The sequence below is a fragment of the Mustela nigripes genome, chromosome 2 (genome assembly GCF_022355385.1).
Source record: "Mustela nigripes isolate SB6536 chromosome 2, MUSNIG.SB6536, whole genome shotgun sequence".
NCBI classification, from domain to species: Eukaryota; Metazoa; Chordata; class Mammalia; order Carnivora; family Mustelidae; genus Mustela; species Mustela nigripes.
Genome location: NC_081558.1, coordinates 105398891 through 105413805, shown reverse-complemented (window position 1 = coordinate 105413805; position 14915 = coordinate 105398891).

Genomic DNA, 14915 nt, shown 5'->3' with positions numbered 1-14915 from the left:
AGGAATCACCCATCCACATGCTTTAACATTGATTTCTCAGGGGACTATTAAGAGTCTAAAGAGAATTGCAGAGTAATGATGCATGGGTAAGGCATCTGGAAGCCAACTGACAAACGTTTTTGACATTTCTTGTTAAGGAGTTTGTCCATTTGACAATATTAGAGACTTATACACAAGCTATCAACTGACAATTTCAAGGACCATCTGTTACACTGGCATAATGCCCACTTAAAATGGGGTGTGCCAATCTCATTAATGTTTAGGTCCCAAGTACACACAGGTTGAAATGATCAGTCCAAATAGAATATTGAAAAACAACACTTTTCAACCGATTGCCTTTTTTTTCCCTTTTGGGGATAAGAAATCACATGGCAAATGACATGCAAAGGTAACTTCTTAAATCTTATTGGAATCATTATGAAAACTAAGCCAATAAAAGGAGACAAAATGTATACCAAGCTTTAGTCTAAAGATGCACAATAAGGGGCATCTGGGTGGTGCTTAATCAGTTAAGCCTCTGAATCTTGGTTTTAGCTCAGATTGTGATCTCAGGGTCATGATCTCAGGATCCTGAGATCAAGCCCCTCATCAGCCCCCTTACTCAGCACAGAGTTTGCTTAAGATTCTCTCTCCCTTCTCCCCTCCCTGTCATGCTCGTGCTCTCTCAAATAAATAAATAGATTTTTAAAGAAAGAGATGCACAATAAAAATGCTACCTCAAAGGCAGGTAATCATTTGCAACAAAGCCATTTCTTCACCCTATACCCACCCCCAAATTCCAAATATATGGAAGGTCAATATTTTTTCTGGTAAATATAGAACATGAATCAGTAGTCTTAAAACAGTCAACCAATATAACCGAAGTCTGTCATTCATTCATTAAACAAATATTTATTGAGAACCTATCAGGTATTGGGGTGTACCTAGAGTCCATTTGTATCATAGCATTTACATTGTAGTTTTGCAACTGAAATATTTAATACATTTTGTAATCCAAACATTTGTAATACAAAATTGGAAAGTAAGTTGAGGCCCACAGTGGGAGAAAACAACTTTTCCCAAGTCCAGTACCAAGCTACAAACAAAATTAGGAGTTAAATCTGTTAGTGCGCCATTTCATGACAGCTTTCTCCATAATGATATGCACATGTGTGTGCAATCTTTGGCTGGAGAACTTGTACTAGCTGTATTAATCTACAAACTATTATTTCAGAACTCTCTTCATTTCACTTGATAAGCACAACCAGAAGATCTTGGTAAAGGGCTAGAAAAAGTTACTAACTATACTAAATGTGTTGCCAGTGATAAACCACCTCCATACTGTGTTCTACATGATGCCGGAGAGATGTAGCACAGTGTATCATTTGTGGGATGACTAATAACAAATATTTCTCTCACTACTAGTGTTCTTACTTGGTGAAAATCTTTCTGGTTTATGTTTATATTCAAATCCCAATTCACTTAGCAGCTGTGGCTACCCAAGCAAAGTAAAATGCAAAAATAAAGCAATTAGCCATGATACTAGTGCCAAAAAAACTTGCTATTAAAAAGGGAGGAAAAGATTAATAAGTAATTTCAGCCAACTGAAATTAAATAACAGCAAAAGAATACAATAGCACAATGGATCCCACAGGTGTATTAGCCCAAGGGCATTATTAACAGGAACTTAGAGGTTCATGACCAATGGCTGATAATAAGGACACTCTACAATTTGCCAAAAAAAAACTTTAAAAGAAAGGAAAAAGACAAATGGATTTTCATATTTGCCATCTTTAAAAATGTTTTCCAGAATTTCACTTTTTTTTTAACCTCTGTGACCATTTTATCCTGCTGAGATGACTCTACTGAATTAAATGTTAAGGAAGCAAAGACAAGAGTCATAGTTAGAGGTGGACCCAATCTGCTGCTCTGCACAGAGGGTACCTTGTATACTGACTTCCAGGCTATGAGGTTGTAAGACCATGATCCTGCTGATATCCCCAGGCCCTCTCTTAAGTTACTTGAAGTCCATCTTAATTTAAAATTGCTTTTCCATATATATATATATATATATATATATATTATGACTGGCAAACCTTTCAATCAGCCTACCCAATCCCTTCCAGATTCATTGAATAAACATTTTTCCCTTCTCTCTGAAGAACTGCAAGGTATACATAATTAATAATTAATAGCCATTATTGCAATGATATGGGAAGGGTTGAGACATAATCCTGGTTTCTTCCTCTGTGAAACAAAAGACTGGAACAACATAATCTATAAGGCCCCTTCCAACCCCTACTCTGGGAGTCTCTGCATGTGGACCACAGCCTATTAGAAAGCATGCTAACCCTTGGTTATCACACAGGATGCCACATTCCTTTTAGCATTGATGTCAGAGGTCAAAGGACCACTGGGGTTCCTCTAGCCCAACTCCTTCAATTTATAAATGAGAAACTGATCGCCAGAGAGGTAAAGACTCTCAGAACTAAACTTGGAACTGCATGAATCCAAAGTCAGTCTTTTGACCCATTATTATACTGCCACTGATATTTCCTATATTGATAAAATATGAAGTACTTGCATACAAAACAAAGAATATGTGGAAGTGAAGAAAGAGTAATCTACTAGGCCCCATGAATACTGTTCAACCACTGAATGAGAAGTTACAAATCCCATCAAAATAGTCTTCTTCTGGGATGCCTGGGTGGCTCAGTTGGTTGGACAACTGCCTTCGGCTCAGGTCATGATCCCGGAGTCCCGGGATCGAGTCCCGCATCGGTCTCCCAGCTCCATGGGGAGTCTGCTTCTCTCTCTGACCTTCTCCTCACTCATGTTCTCTCTCACTGTCTCTCTCTCAAATAAATAAATAAAATCTTTTTTTAAAAAAAAGTCTTCTTCTACCTACCTCTCTGCCCCTTTCTCCTCTCTATCTTTTCACTTGTTCCATTCTTTTTCACCACCTACATCATACCAGCAACCCAAGTTAGCAGATGATGCAGGGCTATAATAAATAAAGAAGGAAAAATTCAATTTCGTAGAGCTATGGGATTGGACGGATCCTTTGGATTCACTCTTTCTCTGCCTAGGAAACTAACTTATTCTTCAGATTCCAGTTAAAACTTATCCTGAGGAACGATCTCTGAATTTTCATAGTATTTTCAGTACTGTTCATTCATGCCTATCATTTACTAATGTTTGTCTAAAGAGTATTTCTATCATATAGCATAGTGCCCAGTACATGGTAGATATAGAATTATTATTTTCTGATTTCATTAATGAATCAGAGAGTCAATGACTAAATGAATGAAGGACCAGGTTTTTCCTAAAAGTCTCTTTCTTTCTTTCTCTTTCTTTCTTTCTTTCTTTTTAAACTCAAATTAGCCAACATACAGTACATTGTTAGTTTTTAGTGTAGTGTTCAATGATTCATCACTTGCATATAACAACATCCAGTGCTCATCACATCACGTGCCCTCCTTAATGCCCATCACCCAGTCAGCCCATCCCCTGACCCTCCTCCCTCTCCACAGTCCTCATTTTGTTTTCCAGGGTCAAGAGTCTCTCATGGTTTGGCTCCCTCTCTGATTTCTTCCCATTCAGTTTTCCCTCCTTTCCCCTATGATCTATCTGTACCCCAAAGTTCATAGCAGCAATGTTCACAACAGCCAAACTGTGGAAGGAGCCAAGACGTCCTGGAACTTACATTTCAGGTGCATCACTTATTAATTTTACCCCGTGAGTAAATAAAAGTGAACTCTGAATAGCAGAGCTTGTTCTGCACTCAACTACTACTAGATTTCTCAGTGTTGCCCATCAATCTACTTTATTCTTATTCAGTTCTCTCTAAATCTTCAGGCTGTAGAAGCAAAGGTCTCTACTTCTATCTTCTTAAATGTAAGCTTTCTTAACTCTTTATTTCTTCTCCCTGTGGTCTTGGGATTTCCCATCTCCCCAACTGCCCACTTTCCTCCCACTAACACACACACACACACACACACAGAGAGAGAGAGTACCTACTAACAATCTCCCTGCTTGGCTCCAGAGACCTTCATAAACTGAACTAGTATCCTGACTCAGTCAAGGGAAGAAGGAATGATTTGCAAAATAATTAGTGAATGACAAATATTCCATAGATTTAGATTTTCTAGTTTCAAGTCCTAAATATAACTGAATGTTACCGTTTGATCCTCTTACCCAATTTCTTTAATTTTGTTCCAATTGTTTTCCTCCTTTTAGGCAAGTAACTTAAAATACCTCAATTCTTGGTGTACTCTCTGAATAGAGGGCTTTTTTTTTTTTTTCTCCTTAAGTGAGATGTTAGCTTCCATGGCTAAATATAGCAATCATCTATCAATAATCCTTCCAGAATACAAAGAGCCTTTCTATCTTTCTAATAATGGATGTGGTGTTTATCTTGGCTGAAAGTAAAAATGTTCAAGATGCACATTTTAAAAGATGATGTATTCTTGCAGGTACATTACTGTGCATCTGTAAACCTGTTTCCACGTTGATGTACATGCCAGATCATTTGTTATTATTACATTCAGCATTATTTGCTCCAGACAATAGTGCCAAAAGACTAATGTCTTGTGAGTACAGAAAGCAGACATTTTTGAGTAGCACAGATGGAGATGGGAGAATCACCAATAGAATCGAGCCTTTTTACACTAGAGTTTCATTTTTTAATTATTTTCAAGGGTAAAGATCATGCAAGAAGTATCGCTCAGGCCCCGAATGGAGGGCCATGCAAGTCTGAATGAAATCAAACTGAAAAGAAATGGAAAAAGAACCAAAAAAATGAAATTGTTCATCCATCTCAATGATAAACTGAAAATCAGAATGCTGAAGAGAAATCAAAACTGAAAAAAAATACGCTTATAAAATTAACTTAAACATCTTTCTTGGTGGATTATACATCCAATAAGATTTAAATGTCACCATTTTATCACTCTAATAAAATTACTAAGAGAGGAAAATGATTTGTTCTTGTGTGACATCAGAGAATTTACCAAAGGACACAGTGTGATAATGCAGGAAAACAAACTTCTTTCTTGAGCCAAAGGTTGCCCCCAAAACTCAGTATAAGATACTTGGCTAGTTCATATTTATATTATGAATTACATACATTGAATTTAACAAACATTTTAATTTTTATCTAACATCATGCTGGTTTGTATCTTTCTACCCACTACCCACTATCTTATTAAATCCCTTAACAACACTGATAGGAACTGAGACTCCCAGGAGGTACATTATTTGCCCAAAATACACATCAAGTGAGCTATAGAGTTAGAAGTCCAACCAGTCACTTTCAGAATTTTTAAACATTTGGCCTTTGTATATGCCTTTGGGACACTAGTTGGTGGGTCAGGCTAGCAGTCTTATCTGGTAGATAAGACCACCATGACCTGTGTTGGGACTAGTGTTCCAGAAGCCCAAAAGAAGGAGTTCATTTCTTCACCAGGGAGAGAAGTGACAGGGAATGCTAAAGGATGCAACAGTCCAGCCAGGAAGAAAAAGCCATTTCTGGCAGAAGTTTCAGCACTAAACTCTAAGTGGGGAGAACATGTAGGGCAGATCTGAGGTGCAGTCTGCTGCTGGAGCGAAGATGAGAGGAAAAGTGTCGCCCTCGGCCCGCAAGTACGACAATGAGCCTGGTATGGTGTTAATGCTTCATTTCCGTTTATTTAATCAACTTCCTTAGCTTATATACAGCAGGGTGACCAATAAGGGGTCAAGCAATGGGGAGAGCCAATGAGAGTCCTGTTACTATGCTGATTAAATTTGATACAGCCAATAACTATGTCCTCCTTTAGGCGGGCTTCACCAGAAAGTTCATTGTATACTTGCAGCATGTTTTGCTAGCAGTGAGCCAAGCACCTTCTTGTAATGGCGGGGACTTTCCCGGCCGGAGGCAGTCCCCGACAGAAAAGCAGGGCTGAATTGAGGGAGGTGCCACAGCCACCCTAGGATTCCCATTAGAACAAGGCCATTATTGTATCTGAGAGGCCAATTTTAATTTTAGCCCCAATGGTCTTAGCCATTTGGAGTGGTTACTACAGTGTCGGAGCAGGAGTATTGCCTAGATGGAAAGACCTTCCAGCGTAATGCATTTACCTCTATGAAACTCTAGACACGGTCTCCCTGTTTTGGCATTGACTGTTTTTCATGTTTACTTACCTTGTCCATCTCAGTTCACTCACTGCAAAGACCAACTCTCACACATATATCTGCCATCAAACCTACCCTTTCCAGTGCAGCTCCTTTGAGGGTCCAACCTTGACTTTCTGGCATTGAGACTGCACAGTTGAAATCTGGGCCACATGCAAATTTAGATCTTCATCTTTTGACCTCATCCCCCACTCAGCAGTTTGATCCTGGATTCTTTCCCTCCACTTTGCTACCAGCCTTGCATCTGACTCGCATTTACATTCTTACCTCTCTGGTCAGCATGATGCACGATCCAACTTTTGACCTCCCAGCTGGGCTTTTGTCTCTCTTCCTTAACTCCACGAGCTCTAGAACAACCTTCAGGATAGCAGCCCTTACAGCTCTACTTCTCCCAGGACTTCTGCTCCCACAGAAGTCCTACTGGTTCACCTTCCCCATCTGTCCTGCTCTCAAGGTGGGTTCAGGAGAGTACTTGGCACAGAGCCTGAAAGTGATAGCACTTTTACTTTTATTTTAAGTGATAGTGCTTTAATTTTTTACCCACTCACTCTATATACTATGCACGGTGTATACATTATTTCTAATCCTTATAACTCTTCTGGTGTGTAAATGATTATTCCTAAGGTTCACAAGGTTATCAAGCAAAGAAAACTAACAAAAGTGGTTGAACTTCACATATGGTTGGAATTACTAATCATTAGTAAACTGAATTTCAACACTTCTCTCCCATTGTAATTTCTAACTTAAACTTTTTCTCCCCTCTTTTCCTGTTCAGGTTTTAATAGGTCACTACTAAAGTAAACATGAAAAATTGTCTCTATTTGAATACTTAGGAAATTGTGCTGAGAAATGAAAAATATCTTGAATGTCTATAGACAAGGGAACTACCTTAGGATAAATACTACTAAGTAGTTCAACTCTTACTACTCTCAAGAATATGTTAATATTCGGACTGTTTATTAAAGCACTTTGGTGAACATTTAAATGAACAGTTGTAAAATTTTATATTGTGGAAGGACATCATTTCCATACTTCTTTATCTCTTGACATTGTTAATAGGTCTCAGTGAAGGCAGCAGATCTTTTTAAATATTTGCTTACATTTGAGAAATGGTATATGTATTTGAAATGACTATTTCGTTGAAATCTAGACTCTCTGCAATACTAATTTTGCCAATCTTTGAAACATGAATATGTTTAACTTGTATTTTTAATTCAATCCATAAAAGATAGTTATTACTAGCAGTAGTGATATTCACCGTTTTGCCTAAAGGACTTTCATCATTTCCAGTCCCATGTGTCACCTCTCCCCATGCTTATCCCTTTCTCCAAGTACCTGATACATGTCATTCATGTCTCTGTCCATTCTTCTGCGCTGTTCTCCCTGCCCGTAAAGAGTTCATGCCCCTTGTTCTCTTGAATTCACTCACAATTTAGCACCAGTTTCAGTCCCTCCAGGAAGCAGTGTGATTTGGTACTTCCTCACCCTGGGCTCTCATAGAAACCTGGATATTCTTTTTTCATGATTCAAACTCCTGGGTGAACTTAGGTCTCCCTCTTCAGACTTTAAGGTTTAGGAAAAGCACAATGGAACTGTATGTACAATATCCAGCACATTGCACCTCACTTAACATACATCAATAAATACTAGTGGAAGGCAAGAAAGCCAGGGGGTTTTCCTGAAGGAAAATTGAGTCCCAGAGCAAGTGTGTGACTTGCCCAACATCAGAAAGCAGAGGCCCTACAGAATCCACCCTGCCTGCATTTTTGAGCCTGGCCTGATCCACGATTCTATACTGCTCTCATCACCATTTGGAGATCTAGGTATTTTAGAAGAAGTGGTGCTCTATACATACTCATATACATACTCATTTGGAGAACAATAAAGAATTTGAAACAGAAATACTTAAAACTGAATGCATAATGTAGTAACAGAAAGAGAAATTAAGAAAACAGTCCCATTTACAGTTACACCAAAAAGATTAAAATGCATAGAAATACACTTAACCAGTGAGGTGAAAGACCTGTTCTCTGAAAACTATAAAACATTGATTGAAGAAATTGAAGATGACACAAATGGAAAGATATCCCATGCTCATGGATTGGGAGAACAAATATTGTTAAAATACTCATGGTGCCCAAAGCAATCTACACATTTAATGTATTCAAGTACCAACAACATCTTTCACAGAACAAGAAAAAATAATCCTAAAATTTGTATGGAACCACAAAAGACCCCAAATACCCAAAGCAATCTTGAAATAGAGGAACAAAACGAGGTATCACAATTCCACATTTCAAGATGTACGACAAAGCAATCAAAACAATAGGGTACTGGTATAAACACAGACACATAGATCAATAGAACATAATAGCGAGCCCAGAAATAAACCCATGCTTATACAGCCAATTAATCTTCAACAAAGGAGACAAGAATATCTGACAGTGTCTTCAAGGGATGGTGTGGGGAAAACTGGACAGCTACAGGCAAAAGAATGACATTGAACCACTCTCTTTTACCTTGCACCCCAAAAAATAAACTCAGCATGGATTAAAGACCTATGTGTGAGACCTGAAAACATAAAAACCCTAGATGAGAGCATAAGGAGTAATTTCTCTGACATTGGCCATAGCAACATTCTTCTAGGTGTATCTCTTAAGGCAAGGGAAACAAAAGTAAAAATAAACTATTGGGGCTAAATCAAAATACACTTCTGCACAGCAAAGGAAATAAAGAACAAAACTAAAAGACAACCTACTGAATGGGAGAAGAATTTTGAAATGACATTTCTGATAATATATTAGTATATAAAATATATTTAAAAAATACACAATTCAACACCAAAAAAACCCAAATAATCCAACTTAAAAATGAAAAGAAGATATTAATAAAAATTTCTTCAAAGAAGACATACAGATGGCCCACAGATGCAGGAAAAGATGCTCAACATCACTCATCGTCAGGGAAATGCAACTCAAAACCACAATGAACTCTTATCTCCCACTTGTCAAAATGGCAAAAATCAAAAACACAAGAAACAAGTGTGAGAAAGGATGTGGAAAGAAAGGAACTCTCGTACATTATTGTGGGAATTGCAACCTGGTGCAGCCACTGTGGAAAAGAGTATGGAGGTTCTTCAAAAAAAAATTAAAAATAGAACTATTATATGATCCAGTAATTACACCAATGGGTATTTATCCAAAGAATAAAACCCCACTAATTCAAAAAGATACATGCCCCTATGTTTATTGCAACATTATTTACAATGAAGTGTCCATCAATAGATGAATGGATAAAAAAGGGGCAGTGTATACACACACACACACACACACTGGAATATTGTTCAGCCATAAAAAATAATTAAATCTTGCCATTTATAGCATCATGGATGGATCTAGAGAGTATAATGCTAAGAAAGACAAATACCATATGATTTCCCTCATATATGAAATTTAAGAAACAAAACAAATGAATAAAGAGAAAATGAAACCAACAACAACAACAACAACAACAAAAAACTCTTAACTATGAAGAACAAATTGATGGTTACTAGAGGGGAGGGGTGAGGGGATGGGTGAAATAGATTAAGAGCACACTTATCATGCTGAGCACTGAGTAATGCATGGGATTGTTGAATCATTATATTGTACACCTGAAACTAATAGAACACTATATGTGAACTACACTAGAAATTTTTTAACAAGTGAATGCATTACTTTGATGAAAAATAAACAGCTAGATAAATACACCAATTCCTAAATCACTGAGAATATTGTAACAACCAAGTAAAGAACAAGAGAAAGCTAACTCTAAAAAAAAATACCTATATATTTTCTTATATTTAAAGTGATTCATTGATTCAAAGAAATATAATCAAAAAGAAGATATGGAATTTCCTTTTTTGTTATCTCACCCAAGCCAAAATATTATTTATTCAAACCAATGACCCATCATGGTTATTGAATTTCTGGGGCCATTTTGCCAAAAGCAAGAAAATTATTCGTGGTAGTCACACCAAATCCCACCTAAAGTAGTAATTGGAAAAGCCATTGTGGTAGACCTTTCTAAGCTTTCTTTCATCAGGAATTACAATGTCACTTATTACTTCAGAAGAAGCCAGATTTCCATTGCTCAGAGCACTTTCTGGCATATAAGACACTGGGTGAATTTGAACTAGTAATTAGAGACCAAAGATTTAGGTTGCACACAAGCTATCATTAAATGGCTCCAAAAAGCACTTTCAAAGTTGTGCAGCATTGCCTAGCCAATTAAACAGAAGTTAGGTTTGCTGTCAAGGTGACCCACAAGGATCTTTTCTTGTAACATTTGCCTGTTGTCCTCTCCAATCTGTTCTAACAGGACCACTCTGGGTGCCCGGGAACGGCTTCTGCCTCCCTCTCTTGTTTGTCTCTGGAATGTACTTGTCCTATCCTTCCTTCCTTCCTTCCTTCCTTTCTTTCTTTCTTTCTTTTTAATATTTAATTTACTTATTTGACAGACAGAGGTCACAAGTAGGCAGAGAGGCAGGCAAAGAGAGAGAGGGGAAGCAGGCTCCCTGCCGAGCAGAGAGCCCGATGTGGGGCTCGATCCCAGGACCCTGGGAGCATGACCTGAGCTGAAGGCAGAGGCTTTAACCCACTGAGCCACCCAGGTGCCCCTGTCCCATCCATTCTTTCTTTAACAGCTTTACTGAGGTATGACTGATCTACAAAAAGTGTCACATATTTAATGTACACAATTTGATGAGTTTGGACATACTGATACCCCTATGAGTCCATCACCACACTCAAGGTAATAAACCTATCCGTTACCACCCAAACTTTCTTTGTGTCCATTTGTTATTTGCTCCTTTTTTTTATGTTAAGGACATGGCACCCGAGAGCTACCTTCTTTTTTTTTTTTTTTAAGATTTTATTTATTTATTTGACAGAGAGATATCACGAACAGGCAGAGAGGCAGGCAGAGAGAGAGGTAGAGGGAAGCAAGCTCCCTGCTGAGCAGAGAGCCTGATGCGGGACTCGATCCCAGGACCCCGAGATCATGACCCGAGCCGAAGGCAGCGGCTTAACCCACTGAGCCACCCAGGTGCCCCGAGAGCTACCTTCTTAACAAATGTTTAGGTACATGATACAATACTGTGCACTATAGGCACTGTGTTGTACCACACATCTCTAGAACCTCTTCTTGCAGAACCGAAACTTTATATCCTTTGAACAATCTTTTCTCTCCTAATTTTCTCAGTTACCTAGAAAGCTATCAGAAATACCATATTCCAGAAATAAAACAAAACAAAAATCCTTTCCTGGATCTACTAAATCCTTTTTGCTCTTTGAAGAATATGACTTTTGCCAACAAAATTTTGTCAAGAACTATTTGTTCAATAAGTGACCCCATCGAATTATTTTAATATGCTCTTAATTACCCCATAGCGAGCTTTTGGAGGGAGAAGTTCCCATCATCTTTCTTTCTTTAGGTCCATAATCCCTCAGCAAGTGTGTCAAATTGACCATCAACAATCATATCATTGAAAATGGTACAAATGATCTACGTTATTTTCCTGGACTGGCTAAAACCATTGGAATATTCCAAAACTGTGGAAGCTTACTAAGCCCTTGGGTAGGAAATGTCTTTGAGAGTTACACAACTGAAAATGGGAACTAGGCTTCATGCTCCCTTGTAGCACCTTGGACTGGCCTACCACATCCTTGCTGACTCTCTGCTCTCTGAGTCACCTGCCTGCACATGAAAGGCAAGCTTTTATCCAGGCATCTTAGAAATCCTGCACTTGGAAGAAAAAAGCCTGTCCTCTCTGGAGGATAAAAGGGAAACTGCAACTCTGTGAAATGTGTCTGCAGCCAGGTGCGGGGCTCGGCAGGAGTCAGCTCTGGGACAGACTCCAATCCCTCTCAATCAATAGCTACATTTAACTTTCCTTTCCAAAGTGTCTGAAACTGAGCCGACCAAAGCAGTTCAGAAACCTGACCCATGTAACTTGGGTCACACAATGTGCCTTTCAGCCACTGACATCATTTCTTGTTATGGGCAAATAAGGCAAAGACACAGTTTGCTATAGATGGAGATCCGTGACTCAAACCAGAGGTGCCCAGCTGCGGTTCATGAAATACGATTATGCTTCTGACAATGTAGGCCACTAACCACCCTAAGCTCTGAGCTGCACGCCTGACTCCCACCCTGTCTACGCACGCAGCTGTGGAAAAGTCCCTTTTCTACTATGAATCTGCATTCCCCACAATGCAGCAGGACATTAGCATTATCGATGGCCTATCTGTGTCCAAAATAGCGCCCGACCCCTTAGCAGGTATACAGTAAACATTTGTGGAGCAAATGATGGAATGGAAATTGATTAAAGAATGATGAACCCAGCTTTTAACAGCTCTTGAGCTCAGAGGAAAGGCACTCCGTAAATAAGGACCCAGGTCTATCAGCACTGACTGGCTGTTGTTCAACCCCATATTTGTATTATATAAACTTCTAAATACAGTCTGTACACTTAGAGGCTCAAAGGAGCTCAAGGGACCACATCTATGATCCATGGAAATGACTTCTAAAATAATAATAACGATAATGAGATTAACCCCTCTTACAGGTGGAGTTCTTTTCAGTTTGTAAAGCACTTCTAATCCATTATCACGCTAACTCCTCCCAATAACCTTGTGAAACAGATCTCATTGTCTTGGATTGAAGAAATTAGCATCAGAGAAGTGCATGACTTGCCTAATGTCACACAGCTAGTAAAAAACTCAACAGTTTCTGTCCCCAGGAAAAATCCACAGGCAATTTTTTTCTACTACATGGAACCTACCTTTGAATGTTTGTTTGGTTTTTTTTAAAGAAACAGAAATAGTTCAGCCAAAAGAGTTTAGTTTTTGATTGGACAAGGCTCAATTATAACTTTGTAAAATGTATCTTACTTCTAAATAGATTCTTATTAACCTTCCTTCAGAACAGGTGTGATATGACTTTTAAATCATAGAGAGTTCCCGTTTGAAGGGCCCCTAGATCTCATTCATCCCTTTGCTCATTAGATGCTTATTAAGCTCTGACTTCACCAAGCAACAGCTCTGGCCAGGGGACAGGACATGGGGATGTGCTTGTTGATCCCAGTCAGATAACAGCATGAGATATATAACAACTATAATACAAGATGGAAATTGTAGAGAATCAACCACAAGTCAAACAAATGACCAGTGGATTAGGAAGGGGTCCCCACTTCCAGTTGGGGAGTTCAGGGAAAGCATCATGGCCCCTGTGCTGGCGTTAAAAACAGAAGATAGAACATGAGGAGAACAAATCACAGAGAGAGTGGCTTAAAGAAGCAAACGCAGAGGCAGGCTGCCTTGCAGGCAAGAGAGAAAAGCTGGGTGTTTTGGAGTAGAGTGGGAGGGCAGTGGTGTTCCAGAAGGTTGGAGCTAGAAGGCAGCAGGCCTTGAATGCCAGATGAGGAAAACCAGCCAGAGAGGTTATGTCCTCTCCTCCTTATGTCCTCTGTTCTACATTTTGGCCACTGCATAGGTCAAAATCTTCTCAGCTCACAAGGAAAATCTGTGTCTTGACAAACAAAAACAAAAGCACTTCTTGACTATTTTCTCTCCAAATATAATAGAGTCAAGTATAGAAAATGCTGTTCGACCTAAGCCCACACTAGGCTGTACGAAACTCTTGGACAGGAGGCAGGTCAGAAGTGTGTTTTCTCTGGGAATGCCACTGCTTCTCAATTGACCATGGCCCCTCTTCCCACACAGACTTTTCTGGCCTCTGTCTGTTTCCCCCAGAGCACTCCGGCTGAGCATTTCTTTTTCTTTCTTTTTTTATTTGACAGACAGAGATCACAGGTAGGCAGAGAGGCAGGCAGAGAGAGAGGGGGAAGGGAAGCAGGCTCCCTGCTGAGCAGAGACCCTGCTGTGGAGCTCCATCCAAGGACCCTGGGATCACTACCTGAGCCCTGAAGGCAGAGGCTTTAACCCACTGAGCCACCCAGGCGCCCCCAGCTGAGCATTTCATTGGCACTGTCCCATCTCCTATAACGACCCTAAAAACCAACAACTATTGAGGTTCAAAACAAAGTATCAGGGGGCACCTGGGTAGCTCAGTCGTTCAGCCTCTGCCTTTGGCTCAGGTCATGATCCCAGGGTCCTGGGGATCGAGCCCCACATCGGGCTCCCTGCTCAGCGAGGAGCCTGCTTCTCCCTCTCCCACTCCCCCTGCTTGTGTTCCCTCTTTCGTTGTGACTCTGTCAAATGAATAATTAAAATCTTTAAAAAAATAAATAAATAAAATTAAAAAAACAAAGTATCAGTAATTTTTCTGTGTACAACCAATCATAAGTAATGTTCTTTCCTATTGTGAACACACAATGGGGGTGCATTTCCATGATACTTCTGAGCAAGGCACCTCTGAAACTAGTGGAGTACTGAGGTCGAGTGGAAAGAACACAGGCAAGCCTGCCAGAGGGTCAGAAGACCTGGTCTAGCCTTTCTTCACTAGACACCAGTTTGTTCTGCGACCTTGGTCAACTAACTTCCACTCTCTCTGAGCTTATTTGGAAGAGAATAATAATACCAAGGTGCCCAGCACATCCTAGTGTGTTGTAAGTGTCCAATGACCTAATGCTGTGAAAGCTGTCTACAAACAATACTTTTTTGGGGTGCCTTGGTGGCTCAGCCAGTTAAGCGTCTGCCTTTGGCTCAGGTCATGATCTCAGGGTCCTGGGATCAAGCCCCACATCGAGGTCTCTGCCCAGC